At 46.0% G+C, this 27515-nt stretch overlaps 1 protein-coding gene across 8 annotated transcripts in view; it reads left to right on the top strand.

Moving 5' to 3' along the window:
• The window catches only part of SCUBE1 (signal peptide, CUB domain and EGF like domain containing 1), a 365618-nt gene that overhangs the window by 209640 nt on the left and 128463 nt on the right, over positions 1 to 27515 (top strand). The gene's annotated exons all lie outside the window — the stretch shown is intronic.

Below are 27515 nucleotides of genomic sequence, written 5' to 3'. Positions count from 1 at the left end.
GATTTCAGGATTTGGCCCTTAATAAGTAAAATTAAAAATCAGAAAATATTGAGAAGGGAAGTCTGAACATAACATCTAGCATTTTTCTTCACGTTTGCTCTTAGTTAAGGAGACAGGCATTTGTTGCTTTAAATGCTAAGCCTGCAGAAGCACATGTTCCACAAAGAGTGGCTATTTCCATGAGTAGATTTATATATATCTTTCAGGATCAGGACTGTAAACATTTTTCCACTTTGGTATTTATTTCTTATGAACTCAGTGGCAGGACACTAGTTGACAGATATACAGTAGTGCATTGTATCTAAGTGTCACAAAGAATACTTTGTTGTCACATAGTGATTTAGCATAAATCAACCTATCTTACCGCATAGCTGTTTGAATTATTTGTTTTCTTAGAAACAGCCAGAAATGTCAAAAGATCTCTAATCCAAACCTAGATACTATTTAAAATAGTAAAACCCACAAAAACAAACAGAGAATGTGTGGTATCCCCATGCTGTAGCCTGAAAACTCCCACAGCTTGGGCATGATTCTGTTAGTATTTACAGAAATAACACTCCATTTGCTTGTTTATTTGAAAATAAAACATTTAAACTGCCATTGTACAGAATGTTAATAGTTAAAGGCAAGCACACATCAAAAATCAGTCATTTTAGTTCAAACCATATAAAAACAAATGTTACAGGGGTATAGTTTGTAGCCGTGTTGGTCTAAGGACATAGGCAGAAAAGGTTCTTTGGATGAATCTGATATCTTTTATTAGACCAACTTGAATAGTTGGGGAAAAAAATATAAGCAAGCTTTCGGGTTTAAAAACCCTTCGTCAGGCTGAGAAAATTTCTGCTGTTGGTGCATGCTCTTCCTGGATGGAATGAAAAGTAAAGAAGCCAGAGGCTGGGCTGGTATGCATACAAGATAAGCAGTCAGTGAAGATATAAATTAAGGACTCAGTGGGTGAGAGACAGGCTGGGTGTGGGGGTGAAGGGGGATGAAAAGTGGAGAGGTACCTGGGTAGTCAGATGTCAGGCAGGTTATAATGTGTCATAAATCCAATGTCTATACTTAGTCCATGATTTTTAGTATCCAGGAGGTTGATGAAGTGGAGTTCATAGGTTCGTCTCTGAGAAGTGTTTTATAAGTTTCCTTTGAGGATTAGAACGGAGAGATTGGAGAGAGAGTGGTTTTCTGTAAGAAATGTGCCCCCACAGGTAATTGGGTATTCTTGTCTTTTCAAGAATACCTCTTCTCTCCCATACGCAGCCTGTCTCTCACCTCATAATGTTTATTCCTTGAACCTTCATCATGAAAAATAAAAATGATCTAAACTTAGATGGCTTCCACTCTGAGGTCATCCCACTGGGCTAAGATGAAATAATTGTATATAAAAATGGATTCTATAATTAGCTTTGCAGACAAAATGAAATATCAAATTGATTCTCAAACAGAATACCAGAGATGTAAACAAAGGATTGGCAATCCTTAAGGAGCAGAAGGCCAAAATAAGGCAGCGGATCCAGAAACAGGCTGCTGCTTGCAACCTGGCTGGCTGAAGCTCCAAGCTGCCTGCTGCTGCCCCAGCCTTCCCTATTGAATGTCAAGGGCTGCTTTCATGCCCCACTACTGCAGCCATGGCTTCTGCCGTGCCTTACTCCTCACTACTGACTCCCCTCGCCACACACTGCCAGAAGCTAAAAGTTCAGGGCATGAGAAGTGATGGCTGCAGTAAGGGAGTGAACAGGGAGAACTGTGGTAGCAGCAAACAGTGCTGGGGAAAAACTGGAACAGGTGGTGAAGAGGAATGGACTCGTGTGAGGGATCTGGGGGCATGCCCTGTAGGCCAGCACTGGTGCCCTCATTGCCCATCCCTGCTCATACTACTGCCTTTCTACCTGGATGCACTTGCCTGGCAGGCCTGATCTAGCCCATGAGCTGTAGGTTCCCAACCTCTGATCATTGCTGTTTCACAAGTATAATTGGAGGAGTTCTTGGTTGAGAAGGGGTGAGAAGATATAAAACAGAGAACTTGTTCTATTTATGATGATTTTTTAAATGTCTTAAAATAAGCAGAACCTGGGAAATCACGTTCATGGTTTAAAAAATCCATCGGGTCATTTTTAACCTATATTGAAGCTTTAGAAAAATCTTCATCTAAACCTAATAAAGTAAATATTTTGCCTTTGAAATAAGCTGGATGAATGTATGTATAACTTACTATACTATGGCCATTTTTGTTTTAATCCTGCATCACTGAAAACACGGGGAGCTTTGATATTTAAGTGGACACATGTTAGGCACTTTAAACTGATCAATGAGGCTGCTTTGCTCTAATATTTATAATCCTTGCATGCAAGGGAGAACACTTCTCTCAGTTCCAACCAGGGTTTGAATTACATTGTGACTCTTTGTGGGGGTCTGCAAAAAAAATTGTGCTGACCATCAAAATGCCCTAATAAAATCCCATAGAGTTCTGACACCTGCAGGTTATGGTTTTCAAATCTTACAGGGGGGGCTCTCATCTCTTATGGGGGGGCTCAGCACTCCCCACCCCAAGCTCCCCTGTAATTCAAACCCTGGTCCCAACTGCCTCAATCAGAGCTAATGACACTGCTGCACTCTGTGATTCTCTTGCTACTAGGGGGAAGCTTGAAAAAGTGTGGGTTATTCTGGTATTTTCAGTATTTGCATATTGTTTTTAGAGGCTTATAATGACCAAGGCATAAGAATGAGGCAATCTTCAAGTTTTCTTCTTTAGTGTTTTTTCAAACTGTCCTATAGTACACTATTCTTTCCAGGGGGGGTTGATTGGCCATTGAACTTTTACATGCAGTTTAGTCATCCTTGGGCATCATCCATTGTCACTTCTCTCCACCATGGTATGGGAGAAGCATCCAAGCCCCATGGATCAAGCCCCATGGATCAAGCCCAGGGGTGCACAATTATTTCAGGCAGAGGGCTGCTTACTGAGTTTTGGTAAGCTGTCAAGGGCTGCATAGGTAGCCCCGCCCCTTGACAGGTGCCTTGTCTCCTGTTCACCATCTTGTGACCAGAATTCCTGCCCCCTAACCTCCGACTTTTGCAACCAGAAGTTCCTCCCCTTGCCCCCATAATACTCCTTTCAACAAGGGGTTTTGCCATCTCAGAAACAGAAAAATACCAAATTATATTCTAAAAAATCAAACATCTACAACATTTATTAATTTGATTTTTAAAAATATTTTTGTCCTAATTTACATGTGTTTGTGTAGAGTACATATAGGTGATTGCACAATAGCTTACAATGAAGTCTGACTCTTGTATATTGTTGGGGGGGTATGGTGGGGTGGGTATAGGTTTGTGGGGAGCTGTGGCAGTATGTGGGGTGTGGGGGAGGGTGTGGGGGGTTTTGTTGTGGGGTGGATAGGTTTGGGGGTATGGGTATGGGTTGAGGGAACATGTGGATGTATGTATGGATATGTGGGTTGTGGGTGGGTATGGGGTTTGTGGGGGAATGTTCTTGGGGGAGGGGGCCTGCATGTATGACAGTGTGAGGGGGTATGGGTTCATGTGTATGGTGGAGTGTGCATGTGGGACTCAACCTATGAACACAACAAAAACATACACGCACTCCCTTCCTCATTACACACACATGCACGCACATGTGCGCGCGCACACACACACACACACACTCCTGCTTCTGGCCCTGGGGTACTGGCATAGGTCCTGTGCTCCTGAGGCCCAGGAATGCAGCTGAGGGCCATGTGGTGCTCAAACACCCAGCTGGTGTGCAGGGAAGCAGTAAAAGCTCCAGCAGGCAGAGGCTTCCAGTTGGCGGGGGTGGTGGTGGGAGGGGGCAAGGAGTGGGGTGGGGCCAGGTTGGCCTTTCTGCTGGGTCCTGCTGGCTTCCCCTGGGTCCTACTGCTTCTGTCTCCTGTCACCTTTGACAGGCAGCCAGGAGCAGGTAAATATAAATTTTCTAAATTTTTTAGGTGCCAAGTGAGCCAAATAGAATGGCCTGGCAGGCCAGATTCAGCCCATGGGCTAGATTTTGCCCACCCCTGATCTAGTTCATTGGATCAATGGGCTGCATCAGATGGCTCCATGGGCCAGATCAGAGCCACAGGTCTTACGTTACTGACTCCTACTTCAAAGCATCTGAGAGGGGAGTACAGTTATCATATTTGTCTTTGGCAAGACAAAATTTCTAAGTATATCAACAGGGCAGTCCCTGGGGTGGGGGGCTTATTGGGGTGACCGCCCCAGACCCCGCACTTTGGGAGACCCCACAGTCAATGCCACATAGGCCCCGCTGTGGCCACCATGCGCCGCTGCTGCAGAGCACCATTGGCTCTGGCTGCTCACCACCCCCTCTTCACCCCCCCGAGCCCTAAACAGGCTGATATGCCCTGGGCCTTGCACACCCCTAGGGATGGCTCTGTATATCAAACATCACAGCATTAGCAAATGAGGTTTTTAGGGAAGCTGTGGTGAACCAGTAGGTGGTGTTCCTGCACTGAGCCACCCACCTCACTGTGCCCATCCACCTACCAAGCTCCAAGTGCCTCCCCTGAGGTACCTCCCATCTGGCCAACCCCCTTCCTGGAGCACACCCACAGGACTGGAGGATAAGTTGCTGAGGTCTCAAGAACACTATTTTTCATGGGCTATTTTCAGTCAGAACCAGAAATAACATGGTCAGAATTTTCTGAGAAAGCATTTTCTCCTGAAATTTCCTGTCAGTTTTGCAGCTCCCCCTCTGGTATTTTGTACAGTGCAGCTACAGTCTGGGGTGTTCGTTTGTCATTTTTTGCCCTTTCTTGCACTGCAATGCATGTAATATGTGTAGTCACTGAGATTCAAGAGCATTGGATAAATTTGAGTGGGATTTAGAGAAACATCTGAAATGCTGGATGCTCCCCCAAACTAAAACCTGTGACACTTTCATTACTAGCTTGGCAGTAGCCAGTTTTAGCTCATCTGTTCAAGTGGACAGATTCTTTGCTATAGCATTCAGTCTTTTAAGTTTTAGAACACTGGTGTTTTACAGAAATTAGTCCAGTTCAATTATTTTTCTTTACTATTGTTTGTTAGTGAAGTTAGAACAAGTGAGCTAATCTTTCCTGACTTAAAATCAATTAATTTGATGAACCAATGAATTATTTGTATTCTGGTAATGCTTAGGGAAGCCCAGTGTATGTTCACATAATGAAAAAGAGGTCCCAAACTGATAATAGTCTTACTTGTTTAGTAATTTGTATGTTCATTAGGTGTTTAATATGAACAAGAAAGTACACATATAAAGGAAAGGGTATTTTCTAAGGAGGATAGGTGTGTGTGGGTGTGTGTGTATGTCATAAACTTGAGCAAATACTAGTTGAAAGTGTGTTCACCAGTTGTTCATACTGTAGGCACAAATGCAAAATATCTCCTCCTGTTTCATAACTTGATTAAAAAAGCAGAGTCATAAAATGCAGATCTGGATTGGGCCTTGAATTCTGAAGCCTATTCTGTCCCTTCCCTAAAATGTCAAGGGTTGGGGACAAGAATGCTACTCTAAGGCTAGGTACAGACATTCAAAAATCCTGAGGTGGAATCGATTAAAGTTGCATGGGTTTCTATAAGTAGCATAAGTTAGATTGGTAGTGAACAGAATACACATTTGCCCTTTGGTGGGGAGAAGGCATGCAGGCTGCCTGCACTGGCCAAGAGCAGCAGGTTGGGGGTGCTCCTGCACATCTCCCAGAGTCCCCATGGGCTCTCCAGCCTGTTGGAGAATGCCTAATGCTGCTGAGCAGTTGGGCCACCCTGATGGCTGCTGTCATGGGCGAGTATTCCCCCCTCCCTCTGCTGCATTGTCAGCTGCACGTAAACAGCATGGGATGTGGGGGAAGGGAGGTGAAGGAGAAGGGAGACATCTGTGTCCCTGCGTGAACCCTGCCACAGAGCACCCCACAGTGTACACACAGATGTGACACTGAGTACAGGAGAGCCCCCATGAGTGGGGACAGCACCACAGAGCTGAACTGGATTGGTGGGCATGGGCAAGCATTCTCCTTGCCCCCCACCCCGCGCTGCCTACCTGCATCTGAAAGATGCCTGTGGCTGACAGATGATGTGGCAGGGGGAGGGTGGAATGCTAACAACTGGTCAGAGGCAGGAGGTGGGACTGTGGAAAGGGTCTGTGCTGGAAAGGATCTGTGCTGACTTGGTTCTGTAACAACCCGGGGGCAGGGCCAGCTGGGCATTTGGTCAGAGTAGCCAAGAGCAGATTGAGTGCTAGTGCACTCTCCTGAGAGGGATGACTAGTGGGGGTCTACAAAGGAGCCTGGGATGCCAGTGCACAGCAACCTAACTTGAATCAGTAGAGGAACTGGTACCGAACTTGGATGCACCGGTCTCAACTAAATCAATTAAGTTAAAATGCACATCAGTCCAGGTCTACTGTAGACCAGGTTCTGCCCCTTTTTAGACCAGTTTAAGTGTGCCAAACTTCTGTTTAGTTATGGGTTGACTGGTTTCTGATTGCTTAAAGCGTACTGTCTGTACCTGGACTAAAGAGAAGATACCAGGAAACTAAAGACTGATTTTCAGAAGCCTTGCACATCCACACTTTCCACTGACTGCAGTTGGAATTGTGGGGTTTTGGTACCTCCGAAAAACCAGATCTCTTGTGTATGTGTACGTTCCTTCATTGGTGCAGTGTGCAACCTATTTACAATCAAATTTCTGGAACAAAATAGGAAATAAACTGTTTTTTTCTGCTACAGTGACCATTTTTGACCACTGACTGGAGCAGGTTCCAGAGTCCCTTCCTCAGCCCTCCCCCTCAGCCTCCTGCCTCCCTATAGGAGATTATGCTGACCCAGGGGAAATGTCAGGTGTTACTTACAGGAGCCAAGTTAACCTTTGCCTGGCCCTGTAGTGGCTGCCGAATTAAAGGCTTTGGATCCTCACTCACCATATAAATTTGTGGTGGTTGGGGGGGAAGAACCTGTGAGATAAATGTAGGAAATACTGGTTATTTATTTTTGGCTGGTACACTCCAGATATCAGTGTTCAAAAATAAGATCAAAGCAAGAAATAAGAAAAAAGCAAGAAAAATAACCAGGGACTTGGAAGGATTGATATAAGGAAAGACTGCAAGAGCTAAATATGTATTCCTAGGATAAGTAAGTAACCACCTGAATGTGGACCTGGATCATCATGTGGGAGGGTATACAAGCTTGGAAGGAACAGGAAATATTTTGTGTGATTTAACAAAGTAAATCCAGAAATAATTGGATAAAATTAACAACAGAAAATTCAGAAAAATCTTCTCAGATGACATGCATATGCACAACCCTTCCCCCCCTCCCCCAACCCCTTCCACACACACCCTTGCACTGCAGTAATACTCCACCAGCTGCAGTGGAGTTATTATGTTGGCAAAATGGAGCCGGGCATACACAGACACCCTTTCATCTGCTGACCACTGCAGCTGCAGCAGTTAGTTCCTGCCATTTGTGTTTGGGCTGTACAGCTGCTGAATGGAGCTATGTAGACCTGCTGGAAGTGCTTCACTAGTTATTACAGCTGTGTGAAGCTTCAGTCTCTGATTCAATTAGACGGAGATTCAGCCTGATTCAGTGGGAAAATCTCTGAATTGAATCAGAAGACCCTTTAGTCTCTCCAAATGGAATCAGAACCCTTCGAATCAATTTGGAGAAATTCAGAAGGATTCAGCAATTCGGACATAGACACAGCTTTAAATGTTTTTTCTATACACCTCTAGGTAGCAGATGGCTTATGAATGCTGCGATGCTGGGATGCATGGAGTGTCCTCCAGGAGCATGGGAGGCTCCCCAGTGTGCTCGGCAACAGACCCAGAAGTGGACTGGATGCACTTCTGGTCCACTTCCAGGTCCACCAGGAAGCACACAGGGGGTCCCCCCATGCCCCACCCTGGCTCAGCAACTGGTACGTCCTGGGTCTTGGGGGCACACCTAGGGTCCTTCCATGGCCAATTGCTGAGCTAGGGGATGCAGGGGGGCACACAAGCTAGGGGAGCAAGTTTCATTGGGAGTTTGTAGAGCTTCAGACAAAAAGCTCCACAATGACCAACTGTCAGTGAGTCTACATGAGATGCTTTACTGTACAACAGACTAATCTACTGTGCAGTAAAGTGTCACCATATACATATTTGCATATTTACTGTGCAGTAGGGCTATGCGAAGCTTTGGCCCCGATTTGATTCGGTGGAGATTTGTCCCGAGTCGGTGGCCTAATCTCTGAATCCAAATCAAATCAGAGGACCCTTTAATCTCTCCAAATCAAATTGGAACCCTCTGGAATTGAGTCGGTAAGATTTGGCAATTCAGACAGAGACAGCTTTAAATGTTTTTTCTACATACTTCTAGGTAGCAGGGGCTCGTGAATGCTGTGATGCTGGGGTGCATGGAACGTCCCACAGGAGTGTGGGGGGTTCCCCAGTGCACTCAGCAGCAGACCCAGAAGTAGACCAGAAGCACTTCCAGTCCACTTTCGGGTCCACCGGGGAGCATGCTGGGGCCGCCTCCCCACCCCGCACACCCACAACTCCATGACTGGTGCCTCCTGGGTCTGGGGGGGGCACCTGGGGTCTCCATACAGCTGATCACCCAGCTGGGGAGGTGTGGGAGGCCCCCCCAGTGCACTCCCCAGCAGACCTGGAAGTGGACTGGAAGTACTTCTGGTCCACTTCTGGATTCACCACTGAGCACATGGAGGGCCCCACTCCACCGCGCTCTTGTGGGACACTCCATCCGCCCCAGCATCGCAGTATTTACAAGCCACTTTGGTACCTTGAGATATGCAGAAAAAACATTTAAAGCTGTGTCTACATCCGAATCACTGATTCTCCAAATCAGCATCAAATCTTCAGATTCGGATTCGGCTGAATAGAATCAGGGACAGTGATCTGAATCAAGTAATTGAATCACTGTTCCTGATTCAGGATTAATCTGAATCCAAATCCAATAGGGTCTGCTTTGCACAACCCTACTAGCTATGTCTACACATGCATTAATGCTCAGTAACGTTACTGTCCAGTAAAATAAGGCACAGTAAACTGCACCCACAAACATGCACCTGGCCCCCTTCTGCCTGGAGCAAAATTGTTTCCAGTCAGCATCTACACATGCCTAATGTGTCATTTATCTAGCATCTGTACAAGTTGGCACTAGCAAATGGCACATTAGACTAATTTAATGCACAATACATCCAGCGCACATGTAGACAGCGACACTTTACTGCGCATTAGTCTAAAGCGTAGTAAAGCCTCTTGTGTAGACACACCCACTGTGTACAACCGCTGGCATCTTGGCAGCAGCAGCTACAGCCAGAGCCTTCTGCTGGCAGAGATAGGTAAGCAAAGACATAGCCTAAGTGTGGGAGATGTTAGATGATGTTGTCTCCCAAAAGAAGTGGTAAATTGCATTCAAGAGAACAGTAGATAAGAATGAGATTAGAAAAAGTTTGTTGTGGCTCCCAGAGACTGGCATGTAAAATATTTTCTGCTGTTAATAGTGTGCAATCCCATTGTGAAATAAAAATTAAAGTGCTGTTTGTGGTACACTGAGTGTGTCTGTGGCCATTTTAAAGCCAACCAAGGCAAAGATTCATCCAAATTCTGTTCCTGCACTTTAAATGTCAGTTGCCACCCTATGTGACCTCACAGTAAAGTCTACACTCTTACAGGAACTTCATTCCAGTTTTCTTTGTCTTTTCCTGTTCACATTGGAGTACCCCACCTGGCAAATCAATACCTCACATACATAGGCAGCAAAAGGGGGGGCACCCCCCCAAATGTGGGGCAGTGGCAGCACAGCAAGGGCTTCTGGCTGCAGGCTTCTGGCAGCTGCAGCAGGGGTGGGGAGGAGAGCAGGTGCAGTGGTGACAGAGGGAGTGTGGCTGGGGCAGAGGCTAGGAGAGGGGCAGGCACTGCACAGCTGGGGCAGGGTGGGGTGGGGCATGGGACTGAGCCACAGATGGCTTTTTCAGGGTCAGGAGGCACGGCTTCTGCTGCTACATGCACCCCAGGAAGGGATGGGGGCCATGTGCCCTCAGGTTTGTGTGGGGCAGGGCAGGCTGCAGCTATGGGCTGGGGCCAGGGGCTGGACCAGGCTACTCTCAGGGCAGGCAGTAGCACTGGGAGGGGGGCTGCAGCCACCCCAAAATTTGCCATAGCCCCTCCAACCCTGCTCCCAGCACTGCCACTACCCACCCTGAGCACAGCATGGCCGAGCCCCTACCAGCCCCAGCCCCAGCCTACAGCAGCAGTCTGCCCTGCCCCGTGCAGTTCTGGGGGCACATGGCCCCTGTGCCCTCCCAGGGTATGTGCAGCGGCAGGAACTGCCACCCCCTCCCTGAGCCCCCCAGATCAGCCGCAGCTCTGTCCTGTGCCCTGCCCTGGGCCTGCCCCTGCCCTAGCCCCACTCTGCCTCCCCGCAGTCTCTTCCCCCCCCACCCCTTCCCCCCAGACTTACCTGCTGGGGAGGGGTGCGTGTGCTCAGCACCCCCCCCCCCAGTTTTTTTTCTCCCAGGACCTATGTTTATGTATCTCCCTCAGTTTAAAGGAGACCAGGAAAACTTCACAGCCCTCATCTACCCCAGCAGTCACATTTCACCTATCTTTACAAGTTTCAGTGAGTCTTTCGTGTTATACAGATCCCCTTGTGCTGTGCTGGGACAGCGCTAAGTGTGGCTGATCCCACTGGTCATTATGCTGTATGTTAGGCAACATCCCTGATTTTGTCCCACAATGCTCAGCATGGTTACACACCAAATCAAAAACCAAAATCTGGTAGCAAATGGAATCAGAGAATCATTTGATGTAATGAATCGAGACCTTTGTACTCCTTAACTTTCCGCCTCTACACTTTGGCAGCTGCTCCCACATGCTGTAGGAATTGCAAGCTAACTGGTCCATGGCTTCACAGTTTGGTGGCTTCTGTGCCGGTTCTCTGTGTGCCGCCTTAATCTGCCCTGAGTGAAAAATACGGAGATTAATCAGTTTAGCATTTTAATCATATTAGGCAGAACACAGAAAGCTGCAAAAAAGGAGACTTGTGCAACAAAAGTTCATGGGGAGCAGAAAGAGGGAAGTCAAACCTGTGTCATTTTTTTTTTCTCAGACACAGCAGCAGCCCAACTAGTATGAAAAATGTAGAGCTAGATAGTCTTTGAGCAGGTACAAAAGCAAGGGAGAAAAAGAGGAGCTTTTCCTTTCAATACACTGACAAAGGGCCTGGAATGCCTGCAGACCCTGCAGCTGAGGGAACATGGAATCTTTTTCCTTGTGGGCCCCAAAGACATGAATTAGAACAAGAGGAAGAGCCAAGGCCAACTATTCATTGCCTGTACAGAGGGAGGTTGGATGTTGCAGAATGGAACGGTTCATATGCTCTGTCTGTGTCATTTAACAAAGGAATTTTGTCCCCTGATGCCTTCCCTTGGGTATTGCAACCTCACACTGTCTTCCACCACCTATAAATAGGGACCTACTTAATTCGTGATTTCATGGATTTTGCAGAAACCATGGAATCCAAAATTGTCTGCAACATCAACTTAAAAAAATGTAATAAAATTCAGACTCCCCAGTGGGAGACAGCAGTCCTTGCTGCCTCACAGCCTGACAGCTGGCAGGGTAACACAAAGGGTAGCCAGCAGCCAAGATGGCAGTCATCCCCACGTCCTTTTTGTCCCCCCAGGTCTCTCCACCTATCAGCAGCAAGGGATGGGGCCACTGGGAAATGCCTGTGAAATTTGCTGTTTGCATCGTGACCAACTGCAAAAATTCTTCTGTCTGGCTGCAAATTATGTATGTCCCTACCTATAAACTAGTACCCTACAGACAGCAGCTAAACAATAGACGGCAGCTTTCTGAGCTGTACTAAACAGAAAAGGGAAAAATAGATTGTAAGGGGTTTGCAGCAGGGACTGGGTCCCATGTATATTCTGTAAAGTGCCACTGAACTTGTCAACAGACCAGAGGGCTTCATAATATTGCTAAATACACTAGCCCATGTAAGGGATTTTGTGTTTGCTTTGATTTCTGTACAGGGATCACGAGTTAAGCATCAGAAGACAGATTCTCAGATGATGGAAATTGTCAGTGACATTTTCCAGCAGCTTAGGTTCTGCTCTGTTGGTATTTCCTGAGTGACTGTTAAGCAGCACTATTAAACCATGTGCACAAATACGTCTTTGCAGAATGTCAAGTCCAGGTAATCTCATGGATTCTTATTTAAGAGATGTAAAATACCCACACAAATCTCACACCTAAAAATGAGGTGTTTTATTTACTGTGCTACACTAAGTAAAAGCCCTTCTTAACCTTCTGGCATATTGTTTAACTAGAACAGTGTTATGCTGGGGTTATGTGACTGGGTGCTGTTTAAGCAAACATTTCTTCTTTTTGCTGTCTCATTGTCATGGCTACCCAGCAAACTAATATGCTCTCTACTTCCTTGAAACCGGCCCCCATCTCTTTGCATTCAGATGCAGCAGAGAAATGTGGCACTTACATGTTTAAATACCTGAATGTACTGTAGTGTGGGTGTCAGAAAGGGATATTTTTGCCTTAACTTTGAACAAATTTATGCATTCATCTACTCTGTAACTTTCCTACTCACTAACAAAGCTGGACAGAAACAGGAAAAGTTGCACAAAATGATTACATATTTTAGGCTAGTTTGTAAAGGCCTAATCCAAAGCCCACTGAAATAAATGGGAGTCTTTGCATTTACTTCATTGGACTATGGATAATGCTCAAGGACTGGTTTAGCAATTGCCTTTTATGACTGGGATTTCACTGTAGCCCTATACCTAAAAGAATGCATTTGAAACCATTTGGGGGTAAATAGTTGACAATTCTTTTGTTTTAGGATTGAATTATTTATGGAGGGAAGTTTTTTGTTAGAGAATTTAGTAAAATTCAGTGAAGGAAAAATTGTTATTTTGCTTAAAAGTGAACTTTGTTTAAGTATAAAAAAATAAATATATCGGAAGTAATGCTTGACAACAATTCAGTCAAAAGGTTGGAAGACTTCCTCTGCTTTTAGTCAGAACTTTTTGGGCACCTATACACGTGATGGATGTCTGCTCCGATGCATGCTAATTAATCTTTGCAGGTTTGTTTAAGCTGCACAGAATAAACTGATAAACAGGTGCCACAGACATTTACTTTTGATTCCGGAAATGAAGCCACATGCCTTCAGTGGCCCAGGCCAGAAGCCAGGGGACAACAGAGCACACCTCTTGGCTCAGCTGGAGCAGACAGGTTGGGTCAGGGTTATCCCCTTGCTTGGCACTCACACAGCAGCTGTCACATCGGGTGTGTGCAGTGCAGCTCGGCAGAACACCGTGTGCTGTCTGGGAGCTGGGGTGGCTCCACCTGTCATCTAGAGCCCAGCACCGCTCAGTCCCCGCGGCCCCAACTCCCAGACAGCATGCAGTGCCCTGCTGAGCCGTGCTGCACCCGCACCATGGGGCAGCTGCCGCACAGGTGCCAAGGTGGTGGGGCAGCAATCCCCACCGTCTCCCACTGCACATAGGAGCTCTGCCACAAGCCCTCAGAGGCCCTGATCATCGCTGCTACAGCTGGTAAGTGCAGGGCTTTTTCTTTTTTAAGTGCCAGGAGGTTGGGGATGGGTCCGGGCAGGGACCATTTATTTCAGTGGGCTTTGGATTAGGCCTTTACAAACTAGCCTAAAATATGTAATCATTTTGTGCAACTTTTCCTGTTTCTGTCCAGCTTTGTTAGTGAGTAGGAATAGATTAATCGAGTCTGCTGGAGCATGCTAAGTAGTGTACTCTAACAGCCTCTCCATGTCACATGTATTTAGCGTCCCCACATTTCAAAGTGGTGGCGGGGGCGCTTTAACTAAAGCTCGTTCAACATTCAATGAGCTTTAGTTAACATGCCCCGCTGCCATTTTGAAACATGGCACCACTGAACACATGTTACATGGAGGCTGCTGGAGCAGCAGACTCAAGTCTACAAGCTCATTCAACAAGCTGTTAAATTGGAGCAAACTACTTGAAACAGTTTGCATTTTGCAGACCCAGATCAAATCTTGAGGCATTGAGAATTATTTACTTCTGCTTGGAATAGAACATCAGAAAGAGCTACAGATGCTGTTGGCCAGTTATCTTTATTGATGTGCAGTTATGAATTTGCCATTTCTAATATTGGATTACTGAAGACCTGATATTGTTTGTACAAGGTATTTTGTTTGGATGAGAACAGTTCAATTAGTTATATGGTATTGTGTCCATTTCCTGATTGAATGAACAGTCCAGTTCTTCCAGAAGGAATACCCAGGCTGAAATAAGGTTCCTGTTCTATGAATACCCCTCCACACAACTTTGAAATGAGATTTTAAGGCTATGCATGTCAGTCAAAGTTTCACAGGGGTGAACTTGACTTGTGCACAACTTGACTTGTCCAATGGTCAAGTTGGTACAAGGTGGTTAGGATTTAGCATTACATAGGACCACATTTTAAAAAATATTTAAGTTTGCATGCCATGAGAATATCAACATGTGGCCCCAAATATGGAGGTGTACAGAGTCATCAGGGGTTAGATCTACAAGAGGCTCAGGCATGCAACTGCTACTTTTCATGACTGAGTCCAGAATTTAGTCCATTAAATCTCCAGAACTTCTGCTGCCTTGTAACTTTGAAGGTAGGGATCCTGAATTTGCTGAGCACCTAAATTTTCCCCAGTAAAACTACCTGGGGCTAGGGCAGAAATTACACATAAACTGGCATAAGTGGATTAGAAACCAGTTCCAATCTGTAGCACAACCGAAGTTCAGTGCACATCAACCACTTTCAAAATGGCTGAAAAAGGTGTAAGATAAACCTGGATGGGTGTAGTATCACACCTTACTGATTTTGGTTACATCAGTTTATTGCACTTCTGTCCCAGATCCCCTCCAGATTCAAGTTAACTCAGTCTCCCAGCATCCCAGGATGCTTTGCAGGGTGGGTGGGATAACCCTGACCCAACCTGTCTGCTCCAGCTGAGCTGAGGGGTGTGCTCTGTTGTCCCCTGGTTTCTGGCCTGGGCCACTGAAGGCATGTGGCTTCATTTCTGGAATCAAAAGTAAATGTCTGTGGCACCTGTTTATCAGTTTATTCTGTGCAGCTTAAACAAACATGCAAAGATTAAACCAATTCAGCCTCAGGCTTTTTGACTGTATTTAGCCAGGGTGTCTACATTTTTTACTCTGGTACTGTACACAACCACACTCATTCCTATGGCACCAAGCAATTCAGCACCTAAGTTTCAGTGTGATTCACAAGGTAGGCATTCCCTACCTACAACACCTGATCTCATAGGCATTCTCAGTAAATTCCTATTGGATCAGTCTTTTCATCATCCACTTATCCTGAATAGTTCCATGGTTAGAGACCTCTCTTTGAAGGGAGCAGATATGTGTTTCAAATCAGAGAGCAGTGGGATTTTGACCTAAGTTTCACACTGGTGGACCCTAATCAATGTACAATTGAGTAAAAGGAGGCTGCCACTTCCTTCTCTTTTTTGTAAGAAAGGATGGATCCATCTTAGGTGCCTAAATTCAGAGGCTTCATGGCCGTGAATCCAGACTGAAGAAATGGGCTTAACCTCTACAGTGCCATCCTCCCTACCTTCTTCCAGCTCAAAGTTAGGCATGTTAGAGGTGTGGGGCTTAAACTCACACCTCTCTTCAATATTTCCTACTATCTAGTTTAGGTGGCTCCCTGCTCAGTGTGCTGACTTCCGTTAATCCCAATCTGAGGTGCTCAACTGCAAGTTAAATTATAGCTCCTTCTTCAGCACTGAGAATTACAATATGCAGCAGGACACCTCAGAGTCAGGTACTGCAATGCTAAGCCAAATTCCATTTTGAATTTAGCACAAATGAATAGGGCAGTGCGAAATGGCACTGTTCCATTTCGACTTGCATTTCAAAGTTTTGACGGAACAGCATTTCGTTTCGAATTTCGTTTAGATTCAAAACCGCTTTTCCGTTTTGTTTTGTTCCAATATTGTCTCAACGTTTCACCCATAGGCTATAACGGGGAAGCTCACAACAGCCTATAACTTTGTCATTTCTGGCCTGATTTGGATGAAACTCACAGGAATGAAGCCTGCCAAGTTTCAAGGAGATAGGTACAGGGGTTTCTGGGAAACTGCACCCAGAGTCTTGAAAGCAAAAAACGCATGTCACATGTATGTGTTAAGCCACAGCAGGGTCAAAACTTCCGGCATGCTAGCCCTTGATGAGGCCACAAAGCCTAGCAAGTTTCAAGGAGATAGATGCAGGGGCTTGGGGGAAACTGCGCCTCAAGCAGCTGACAAGCAAAACTCGTAACATGGGTGACACTGTGTGTGTGCTAAGGTGCAGCAGGGTGAAAACTGCAGGCATACTAGCTCCTGCTGAGGCCACAAAGCCTGCCAGCTTTCAAGGAGATAGGTGCAGGGCTTCTGGGTTCTGGGCCCTGCACCTCTGGCTGCTGACAGGCAAAACTCGTGTCATGGGTGCTTGTGGGACTGTGTCTGTCTTGGGGCACAGGGAAGTGAAAACTGCAGGCCTGCTAGGCCCTGCTGCAGCCATGAAGCCTGCCAGCTGTCAAGGAGATGGATGCAGGGGGAGCCTGGGTTCCGGGGCCCTGCACCTCTAGCTGCTGACAGGCTAAACTCATGACATGGGTGGGTGACACTGTGTGTGTGTTACGGTGCGCCCTCACTCAACTGGCAAGGCAACCATCAAGACACAAAGCAGGGCAGTTCAAACAATGCTGCCTTTTATGCAGTTTTTCCACCCCTCCCAGACAGCACTGGGATTGGAAGGGACCTCAGGGAAGGATGACAGTCACTGGCCAGCTACACAGTCAATAATGAAAGCCCTCCTTCCACCTCCCTCTCCTTACTTTAGCTGCTTTTTCCCTGCAGCCAAGCCCAGCTTGAGCTTTGAAACTCAAAATGTTTAAAAAAATTTTGAAACATTGCAACTTGCCTCATTTTGTTTTGAGGCTGTTTCAAAGCTCTCTGTTTCATTTCAATTTTGCTGTTTTGAGCTTGAAATGAGTCAAAACAGCATTGAAATGGAACTGCTGGTGAAAGTTTGCACAACCCTACAAATGAAGTCATCTGTCCTTCAGGAACCTTACCTCACAGTCTTTTTCCTATGATAACATTTTTCTTTTCCTGCAAGATAAAACATGTGTTCTGGGGCGGGGGGGGGAGGGGGGGGGTTGTTTCATAGATTTCATAGACATTAGGGCTGGAAGGGACCTCGGGAGATCATCGAGTCCAGCCCCCTGCCCAAAGGCAGGAAGTCAGCTGGGGTCATAGGATCCCAGCAAGATAAGCATCCAATTTACTCTTGAAGGTGTTCAATGTAGGTGCTTGAACCACCTCCGCTGGCAGACTGTTCCAGACTTTGGGGGCTCGGACAGTAAAGAAATTCTTCCTTATGTCCAGCCTGAAATGGTCTTGCAGGAGTTTGTGACCGTTCGACCTCGTCATCCCTTGGGGCGCTCTGGTGAACAAACGTTCCCCCAGATCCTGGTGGTCACCCTTGATAAACTTATAGGTGGCCATCAGATCACCCCTGAGCCTATGCTTTTCCAGGCTAAAGAGTCCCATGGCTCTCAGCCTGTCATCGTAAGATCTGTTTTCCTGACCTCTGATCATGCGTGTGGCTCTCCTCTGGACTCTCTCAAGCTTCTTCACATCCTTTTTGAATTGTGGAGCCCAAAACTGGACGCAGTACTCCAGTTGCGGCCTCACCAAGGCCGAGTACAAGGGGAGAATGACGTCCCGGGATTTGCTCGAGAAGCATCTATGGATGCAAGCCAGCGTTCTGGTCGCTTTACTAGCCGCAGCATCGCATTGCAGGCTCATGTTCATCTTGTGGTCAATGATGACCCCCAAGTCTCTTCCTTCTGTAGTGCTAACCAACGTAGCACTGCCGAGCCTATAAGGGTGCTGCAGGTTTTTCCTCCCAAGGTGGAGAACCTTGCATTTTTCAGTGTTAAACACCATCAGGTTCTCGTCCGCCCATTTGCTGGACTTGTCCAGGTCAGCCTGGATCACCCGCCTATCTTCTGGCGTGGATGCTTTGCCCCAAAGTTTGGTGTCATCGGTGAACTTGGCCAGTCCACTCCTGACTCCAATGTCCACATTGTTAATGAAGATGTTGAACAGGATGGGTCCCAGGACAGAGCCTTGAGGGACCCCGTTGGTCACAGGGCACCACGATGAGTGACTGCCATCAATTACAACCGACCACGGAGCCAGTTTCCCAGCCAGCGGATTGTGGTGGAGCCAAGGCTACAACCGGCCAGTTTGGCCAAGAGGTGATCGTGGGATACCAGATCAAAGGCTTTTTTGAAGTCAAGATATATAACATCAATCACTTCTCCCTTGTCCAGGTGATAGGTCACCTGGTCATAGAAGGAAATAAGATTGGTCAAACAAGACCTACCCACAACAAACCCGTGCTGGCTATCCCTTAGGATGTTAGCCTGGGCCAGTCCATCAAGGATGGCCTCCTTAATAAACTTATCTTGCTGGGATCCTATGACCCCAGCTGACTTCCTGCCCTTTGGGCAGGGGGCTGGACTTGATGATCTCCCGAGGTCCCTTCCAGCCCTAATGTCTATGAAATCTATGAAAACTCGAGCGCCTGTTTACGCAGCCTGTTCGCAGGGCTCCCTGGGGGGCTGGGCCAAGTAGGGTCCTGGGCGGGGGCTTGACCCGGCCGGCACCAGGCAGTGGCCTCCTCCCAGGGAGCGAGGAGTTAACCCCTTCCCACCATGAGCCCGCTTACCTCTGGCTGTGCTGGGGTCGGAAGGGGGCTCTGCAGCTGCTGAGGGGGTTTCTGGGGGGCTGCGGGGGAGCGGGGGCGCAGCGGGCTTCACCCGCGCATCTCTCACCGCTCCGGAGCCTAACTGTTTCTGTGCACCTCTTATAACAGTTAGTAATGCATGTAAGCAAGTGTAAGCAAAGCTGGTCCAGGTTTGGCTTCGGGTCTCATTGGGCACATCTACACAAGACACTAAATGCTCAGTAGACTAATTCTACTGCACATCAGCACATCATTGAAAAAGCTGTGCTATTTCAGTAGAATTAGCTTACTGTGCATTAGTGTCACTAAAAAAAATCTGCCAACGCTACTGTGCAATAATGCCAGTTACTGCACATTTAGTTAATACCTATTATTACAGATACTAAATTTAATGTGCAGTAACTGTGGCACATTAATGTATGTGTAGATGTGCCCATTATTGCATGGGACAGATATACCTAAATTCAAGAAGGTAGCAATAGAACAAGAATTATAGACCTGAATAGACCTGAATTCAGGTCTTGGCATGGATAAAAAGAGCTCTTTTTCCCTGATCTTTTAATAAAAATACCAAATTGGATCAAAACTCCCTCACACACAGTAAGAGACCAACTTTGCATTCTCTGTGCTGTGCATATACTGTACACAGAGAACAAAAGCAACTGTAGCCACCAACACTCTCACAGCATGCCCTCTCCAAAAGGAAGTAATATACAAGCAAATAGCTTGAAAGAGTAAACACAAATAAAACAAACTTCGTTTTAAATGCCATTGCACCTGTAAATGTCAGTCATAAGACTTCAAGCAGTGGTGGGTCTGGGTTTATTAAAAGGGACCTCCAGTGCAGTGAAAGTAGAGAGCTAAAAGAAGTGGAGCCCTGGTTAATTTGCTAGCCAATTCACGATGAATAAGGAAAATGCTAGCAGAACATTCAAGCCTCAAATTCATGGAACAGCCTGACAAATACCTTCCTAAATATTAGGACCACAAAGAGAGATGATATACATAGCTACAAACACTACACAGATGCACATTGCTAGCTTTGACCAACGTATATTCATTTCATTTGATCTGGTTTCCCTTGATAATTAAATTATCTGAGATGGTCAGTTACTGGCTTGGCATATTTTGTAATAAAAATTATTTATAAAGCCATCCTTTTCTCAGTGCTCCATGCCATTGCTCTATTGCTACGTCCCTTTCAATTAAAATAAAATGCTGTGTTTCAGATTAGATGCTGCGAAATAGTAAACAACAACATTCATCTGTTACAGTCTATCAGTCACTTGCCTATGGAGTAGAATGCAAAATATAGTGTGCATGTGAAGTATGTTGCTCGTTTGGGGAACAAGCGGATGTCCAAGAGCGTTCAGACTTTGAATTAATAAATTGGCTTGATGCTACATGGAGTATTTAACAGGCACAGGTGAGGATTTAGGGCCTCCGTTTTGGGTGCCCAGTTTGTAACACATTAGACTTTCAGAGAGTGGTTTCTGTAGTGAGAAAAGGGCAAAATAGCATAGAGAAGGCAAGGAACATAACAGATAATAAATTAAAGAAATGTGATGTAAACAGGAGACAACTGAGAAAAAGGACACAAAATATATAAGACATACAGAACAGTTTAAAAGGAGAATGTAATAGAGCACATGAAATATAGAGCCAAGAGGTAAGGGTTAGTATTATCGTTATCCTTAAAAACCACATAACGGCCATCACTATGAATGAATCAGATCAAATGTTTTAGGAAGGAGAAAAATGATGACCCTTTTGTCTCCCCCTGAGCCAGTCCTCCAAAGCAGTCTAGTGAGTGCTCTCTATGCCTGTATAATAGATGAAGCAAAGTGTCCGTCCTTCACTCCCCATCCCTCTACACACAGAACAGCCACAGAAGAGACTGTATACCTTCCAAGGTTCAAACTCCCCTAATAATCCCCAAGGGCTTCAATATCCCCAGTCCTCATTACAGGACTAGCAGTATCTTGGTCCCCATTCTGTTCTCTGAGGTGTCAGGCCTTGTGCCTCTGCCTTTCCTTGGGTAGAGTCCTACAGTTATCCCATTCTGAAACCAACCCTGGGATAGAGTAACAAGCGTATCAACTGTGCTCATCATCTGATGTGGATCTATCTGGGTTCAGGCACCTGTACTGCTTCTGTTTGAAAGTCAGGGACCAGGAGTGAACAGATGAACCAGGCAGCCTTGCTGAACCAAAGCATTTTTAAGTCTTAACAGTAGGAACAAAGCATAAGAGAAAAGAAAGATTTAAACAAACTGTCTACACATAGCTAGTTTAGCTGAACCTTACCACCCCTCATCGGTAGACTCTCTAGGTCAAACTCAGAGGTATAACAAGAAGGATTTTATTCCTTGGTTAAACCCTGAGGGAGAACAGGGGGAAGGGCCACTAACAGACATTCAAAAAGACTGAGCCTGAATTGATTCAATCTTTGCAGGTTAGTCTAACCTGGCTAGGTTGAACTGGTTTGTAACCGGACAGACATTCTCTCAAGTGAGGAAATTCAGGCACATGCCTACAGTGGCTCAGGCTAGAAGCTGGTGGGGGGAGGAGGGAGTACAGCAGTACTCCCTTCCCTTTTAAAGTGCTGAGCTTAGGGGGGCATGGCCAGGCCTCAGCAGGATGCTTTTACTAGGCAGGTCTGCCTGCACAGTCCCAGGCTTTTCTCCACTGGCTGCTCAAGGGGTGGAAGTATTGCCAGACCCCAGACCCCTGCTAGCACTCTTAGGCAAGGGGGGATGTGCAGTGCATGCTGATAATACAGAGCTTTTCAATCTGCTTCTTTATACTGTCTGCAGCAAACTGACAGGCAAGCAAGCCAGCAGGGGGCTGATAACAGTGTTTAGCATCCCATCAGCAAAACAAAAGCCTCTCTCCATTAGTTCAAACTCTTCTTAAACAGTTTACCAGCTGACCTGTCAATTAGCTCCAAAAAGCCCTACACAGTAGTAACTGTTCTGTCTGCCTGTCCCAGTGAAACTGGACACACACGCATACCCCTTGGCATTAGCTAGCATACCACATGCCTAGGGTCCATGGGGCTGGGGTCTGTGTTATGGGAGATGGGAGGGAGAAGGATGGGGGGAGCAGAGGAGAGGGGCCAGCTCTGCTGTGGAGCAGAGATCCCCACCCATCCCAGAGAGCATGCCAGGGTGCTGGGGGAGTCTGGTTTATAGTAAACCAGCAAGGAGTCTGGGACAGACATTGCATTAACTGGTTTGACCCAAACCAAACCAGTTAAGTCTGATACTATTTTCAGCCAGGTTTATCTCAAACCAGTTTCAGCCATTTTCAACCTGGTTTATGTGCACTGAACATCTGTTCTGTTACAGGTTTAAACCAGTTTCTGATCACTTAAACTGATTTATGTGTAATATCAGTCCCTAGCTTAAGGGGCAAAGGGTTTTGGGAATGGGAAGGGGAGAGGCAGGGGGCAGGAATCTTACCTACTCCCAGACCCAGACACAGGCATGGGTGAACTGGTTGGCCACCTCGCATCCAGACAGAAAGGGGACCTGAAAATGAAAAAAAAATTACAATTGCAAACCAAAATTTTAATATTGTGTATATATGGGACCGACAAAGTTATGAATCAAGAATGAACGATTTAAAGACATCAATACCACAGATGTGATGAAAACTTTTGCAACAAAAAAATTATTATTTCTGGCAAAGGGGGGGCCCAATACTAAGAGTTCACCTCAGGCTGCCAGGAGTCTAGGTACAGCACTGCCTATTCCAGGAACTCAAAACTGCTACTGCTGCTGCTGCTGCTGCCACAGAGTAATCTGCCCACCCCTGGTATTACTCCTGTCTGAGCACCTGGCTGCAGATGCAACAGCAGCACAGCTAGGAGCACCATTCTGGTGCCCCTCTTAAGTTGGGACCTGGGGCTAGTGCCCTGCTCTCTAAGTTGTTCTACTGGTCAAACTTATTCGGACTCCCTCAGCAGGTGTCTGTCTGTTTGGTTCCCCCTAAATGAAGGGAAAACTTTTTCACACAGTCTTTGTTCATGTCGGTCCCAATGCTTTGGCTCTAATTTTCAAAGCCACTATTCTATTGGATAGTTGGAGTTAGGAAATAGAATCTTCCAAGTTAATCATGAGGTTATTGATTATTAACAATGCCTAAGTGTTTACAGAGAAGTGGCTCATCTTGAGCTATTGTTCTGACTCCTATTTGTTTTCCTCACACATTCCCTTTAGCCAGATATCCCAACAGCAACATCTATGTTTTGACAGCGTTGAAGTGATGTTGAAGCTGTGATCGTCCAGAAAATACATGAGGCGATACCTTTTAGGTGATACCTTTTATTGGACCACCTACATGGCTGGGATAGCCTTACACTTGAAGAAGAATGCACTGCTTTCAAAGGGTTGTCTAATTCTGTCCCAAACATGTATTTGGTTCAATAAAAGATATCACCCACAAAAGTCCTTGCCCCTCCTATATCAAGGTATCTCTAGAATGTGTAAGTTACTAAATAGCAGCACCATTTCTGACAGAACCTCTTCTCATGACTGGGTAAACTGAACAATGTAGCCCTGAGTATTTTAATAAGAGGTATCAAATTTAAACAGTACTTGAGTTTTCTTCAGCTTTACTGCATTTATAAGTTTTAAAAACAGAAAAGCAAAAAATATCAAAGGGAATATTTATAAGCACAAGGTTATAAAACATCCACCATAAAACCAACAAGAGAACCAAATGACATCTAAAAGCCAAAAAACCTTGGCTCAGTCCACCCGGGAGAAAGGGGAATGATAGTGCACCAGACTTAAAATTGTAGCAGTATTTTGTGGCTGAATCAAAAACCCAGATCTGAAGAAGCCTCTACTTTTGAGGAACTGGAAGGATTTGAAAATAGCTACATATTTTGTGTTTCGGGCCTATCTTTCATTATAATGGCAAAACACCAACATTCATTTTTACATATAGAAACTGAATAAGACAGGATTAAGAAGAAAAGAGGAATGCACCTACTTTGTAAATTCAGATCAGAGAAGCACAATATTTATTCCTCAGGAGTGTAAAGAAACTAGCATCTGAATGAATAGCTGAACAGGAGACTGTCATGAAAATGGGGAGCAATGAAAAAAGGTGTATAGTGGAGTTACTGCAATAGTGGCTGCAGAAAAAGAAAATGAAAGCATTCTCTCAATATACAGTATCATATACTGCCAGAACTGGCAAACAAGATATTTAATAATGACTGGGCGAACAAGCTTTACTTTTTCATTAGAAAAAACATTCTGACAATGGGTGACCATTTCTTCCCATTTTCAGCACTAAGAGGTATATAAAGGAGGTAGGTGACAGCTTTTAGTTGAAAGCAGCAACAGATGATGTAGAATTTGTGCTGGAATTTTAACTCAAGTAAAAAACTGGAAATAAGTTGGCAATACAGCTGCAGCTAGGGATCCAGTGAAACAATGGAGAAGGGAGATTGAGTTTGTAGTGCAAGGCAAAGGCAGCTGAAGGCTGAAGAGTGATTTAAGGCTGTAAGACAATGGACATAGGTGGGGCATGGTCATGAAGAACTTTGAGCTTGAGAACAACTCTGAATTGGAACCAGAAGTATTTTAGATAGAGAATAGAGGATTTTTGGGATGACTGTATATAGGTCAGATGTTCTGAAAATGCATAGTGGGTTAAAATCCGTGGGGAACATGGCACAGGGGACACAACGGTGGGAGTCTACTACAGACCTCCCACCCAAAGTCAAGAGCTTGATAAGGAGTTTACTCGGGAACTGGCTGAGGCCACATGCTCCAGGACCAGGGTTGCCATGGGTGACTTCAATTACCCAGACATCTCATGGGAGGATCACTCAGCAAAATCTGAGTGGTTGCAAAGCTTCCTATCATGTGTGGATGACCTCTACCTGACTCAAGAAGTCTATGGGCCAATGACAGGTAAAGCGCTGCTCGACCTGGTATTGGCTACTGGGGATGACCTAATCGGTGACCTAGTGATAGATGGGAAGCTGGGTGACAGCGACCACAAGCTGATCACCTTTACCATCCACTGTAAAGCTGGCGGGTCAGTCAGCAACACTGAAGTCCTTGACTTCAGAAAAGCCAACTTTGACAAGCTCAGAAGGCTAAAGGACCACAACCCCAGGGGGAGGGGAGTTCAGGAAGAGTGGTTGCTCCTCAAGGAAGCGATCCTCAATGCATAAGCTAATTCTATTCCGTCTCGGAGGAAAGGCAGCAAGAGGGCACAGCAGCCCACCTAGCTCTCCAGGGATCTAGCAGACCTCCTGAGGCTAAAAAGAAAGGCCTACAAAGGATGGAGGATGGGATTTACTTCCAAAGAGGAATATTCTGCACTGGTCTGGTCCTGCAGGAAGCAAACCAGGAAAGCCAAGGCTGCAACTGAGCTCCAACTAGCTTCGAGCATCAAGGACAATAAAAAGTCCTTTTTCAGATATGTGGGGAGCCGGGAAAGCAAGGGCAGTGTTGGACCCCTGCTGAACCAGATGGGACAGCTGACAACTGACGCCCAAAAGTTTATTAAGGAGGCCATCCTTAATGGACTGGCAGATGCCAACATCCTGAGGGAAAGCCAGCACGGGTTTGTTGCAGGTAGGTCTTGCTTGACCAATCTCATTTCCTTCTACGGCTAGGTGACCTATCACCTGGACAAGGGAGAAGAGATTGATTTTGAAGTCAAGATTGATATCTTGACTTCAAAAAAGCCTTTGATCTGGTATCCCATAATCACCTTTTGGTGAAACTGGCCAATTGTGGCCTTGGGTCCACCATGATCCACTTGCTAGAGAGACCACTTGCTGGCTCCATGGTCAGACCCAGAGGGTAGTAATTGATGAAAGTCAATCATCATGGTGCCCTGTGACCAACGGGGTCCCCCAAGGCTCTGGCCTTGGAGCCATATTGTTCAACATCTTCATTAATAATGTGGACATTGGAGTCAAAAGCGGACTGGCCAAGTTTGCCGATGACACCAAACTTTGGGGCAAAGCATCCACACCAGAAGATAGGCGGGTGATCCAGGCTGACCTGGACAGGCTCAACAAATGGGTGGACGAGAACCTGATGGTGTTTAACGCTGAAAAATGCAAGGTTCTCCACCTTGGGAGGAAAAACCTGCAGCTTCCTTATAGGCTCAGCAGTGCTACACTGGCTAGCACTATGGAAGAAAGAGACTTGGGGGTCATCATTGGCCACAAGATGAACATGAGCCTGCAATGCAATGCTGCAGCTAGTAGAGTGACCAAAACGCTGGCTTGCATCCATAGATGCTTCTCAAGCAAATCCCGGGATGTCATTCTTCCCTTGTACTCAGCCTTGGTGAGGCCGCAACTGGAGTACTGCGTCCAGTTTTGGGCTCCACAATTTAAAAAGGATGTGGAGAAGCTTTAGAGAGTCCAGAGAAGAACCATGTGCATGATCAGAGGTCAGGAAAACAGACCTTACGACAACAGGCTGAGAGCCATAGGGCTCTTTAGCCTGGAAAAGCACCAGCTCAGGGGTGACCTGATGGCCACATATAAGTTTATCAGGGGTGACTACCAGTACCTGGCGAAATGTTTGTTCACCAGAGGGATGATGAGGTCGAACGGTTATAAGCTACTGCAAGACTGTTGCAGGCTGGACATAAGGAAGAATTTCTTTACTTTCTGAGCCCCCAAGGTCTGGAACAGCCTGCCATCGGAAGTGGTTCAAGCACCTACATTGAACACCTTCAAGAGCAAATTGGATGCTTATCTTGTTGGGATCCTATGACCCAAGCTGACTTCCTGCCCTTTGGGCAGGGGGCTGGACTCAATGATCTTCTGAGGTCCCTTCCAGCCCTAATGTCTATGAAATCTATGAAATAGTATGTGATGTTTTCAAAAGCCAAATAGGAGAAAGCTGTAATTCTCAAGATACATTACAAATGTTGGTATGAGTATTCCATAGTGTTTTGGGGCAGTCACAAATGTTGGCCATGTTGCAGAGACAGTAGGTAGCATTTGATAAGAAAAGATGCAAAGGAACACTTGCTTTCAAAGGTTAACTGTCCTGAGAGGAGAAAGGAAGGTCAAAGACCACAGAGGGGCCAGAAAGAAGTGACAAATTTCACCCAATCTGGCCATAGAAAGCGGTTTATAGCTGTAACCCAGCACAAGTGCATGGCTGCATACTGCTTCAAAAATGGCCGTTGGAGTGAAAATCTGAACCCTCACTGCATGAGGGGGCAGGTGAAGATGTTTCAAAACAGAGCAACTTCTATAACTTGTGTCTGCACTGCCTGTCAGTCTATTGCTGCTTTCAGAATGGGAGGGGGGAAAGGGAGTGGAGGGAGTTTAGTCTGGGGGTTTTTCAGCCCCTGCACAAAGTGGGGGAGGCTCCAATATACCCAGCCCACCCTCCAGCACTGGCTGGAGAACCCCTAGAATAAGTTCCCCCCTCCCATTCTGAAAACTTTGAAGCCTGGCTTGGAGAAGGGGCCATTACTAAGGGAAACCAGCTTCGGGCTGTCACCAGCTGTTAGATTCCCCTCCCTCCTGAAACCAACAGTGAACTTCTGCTTGTTCCAGGTAATCACTGCAACTCAGAATGCTTCCTGCAAAGCATTCGCAGTCACAGCGAGGAGCTGCACTTCTGTTTGCACCCAGAGGCTGTGGTTGAACTTGAAATGTGGTGGAGAATTGCT

Source organism: Crocodylus siamensis, chromosome 4, assembly GCF_052110815.1.
Source record: "Crocodylus siamensis isolate JL-2025a chromosome 4, ASM5211081v1, whole genome shotgun sequence".
Taxonomy (NCBI): Eukaryota; Metazoa; Chordata; order Crocodylia; family Crocodylidae; genus Crocodylus; species Crocodylus siamensis.
This window is presented reverse-complemented; position numbering and strand designations above follow the sequence as displayed.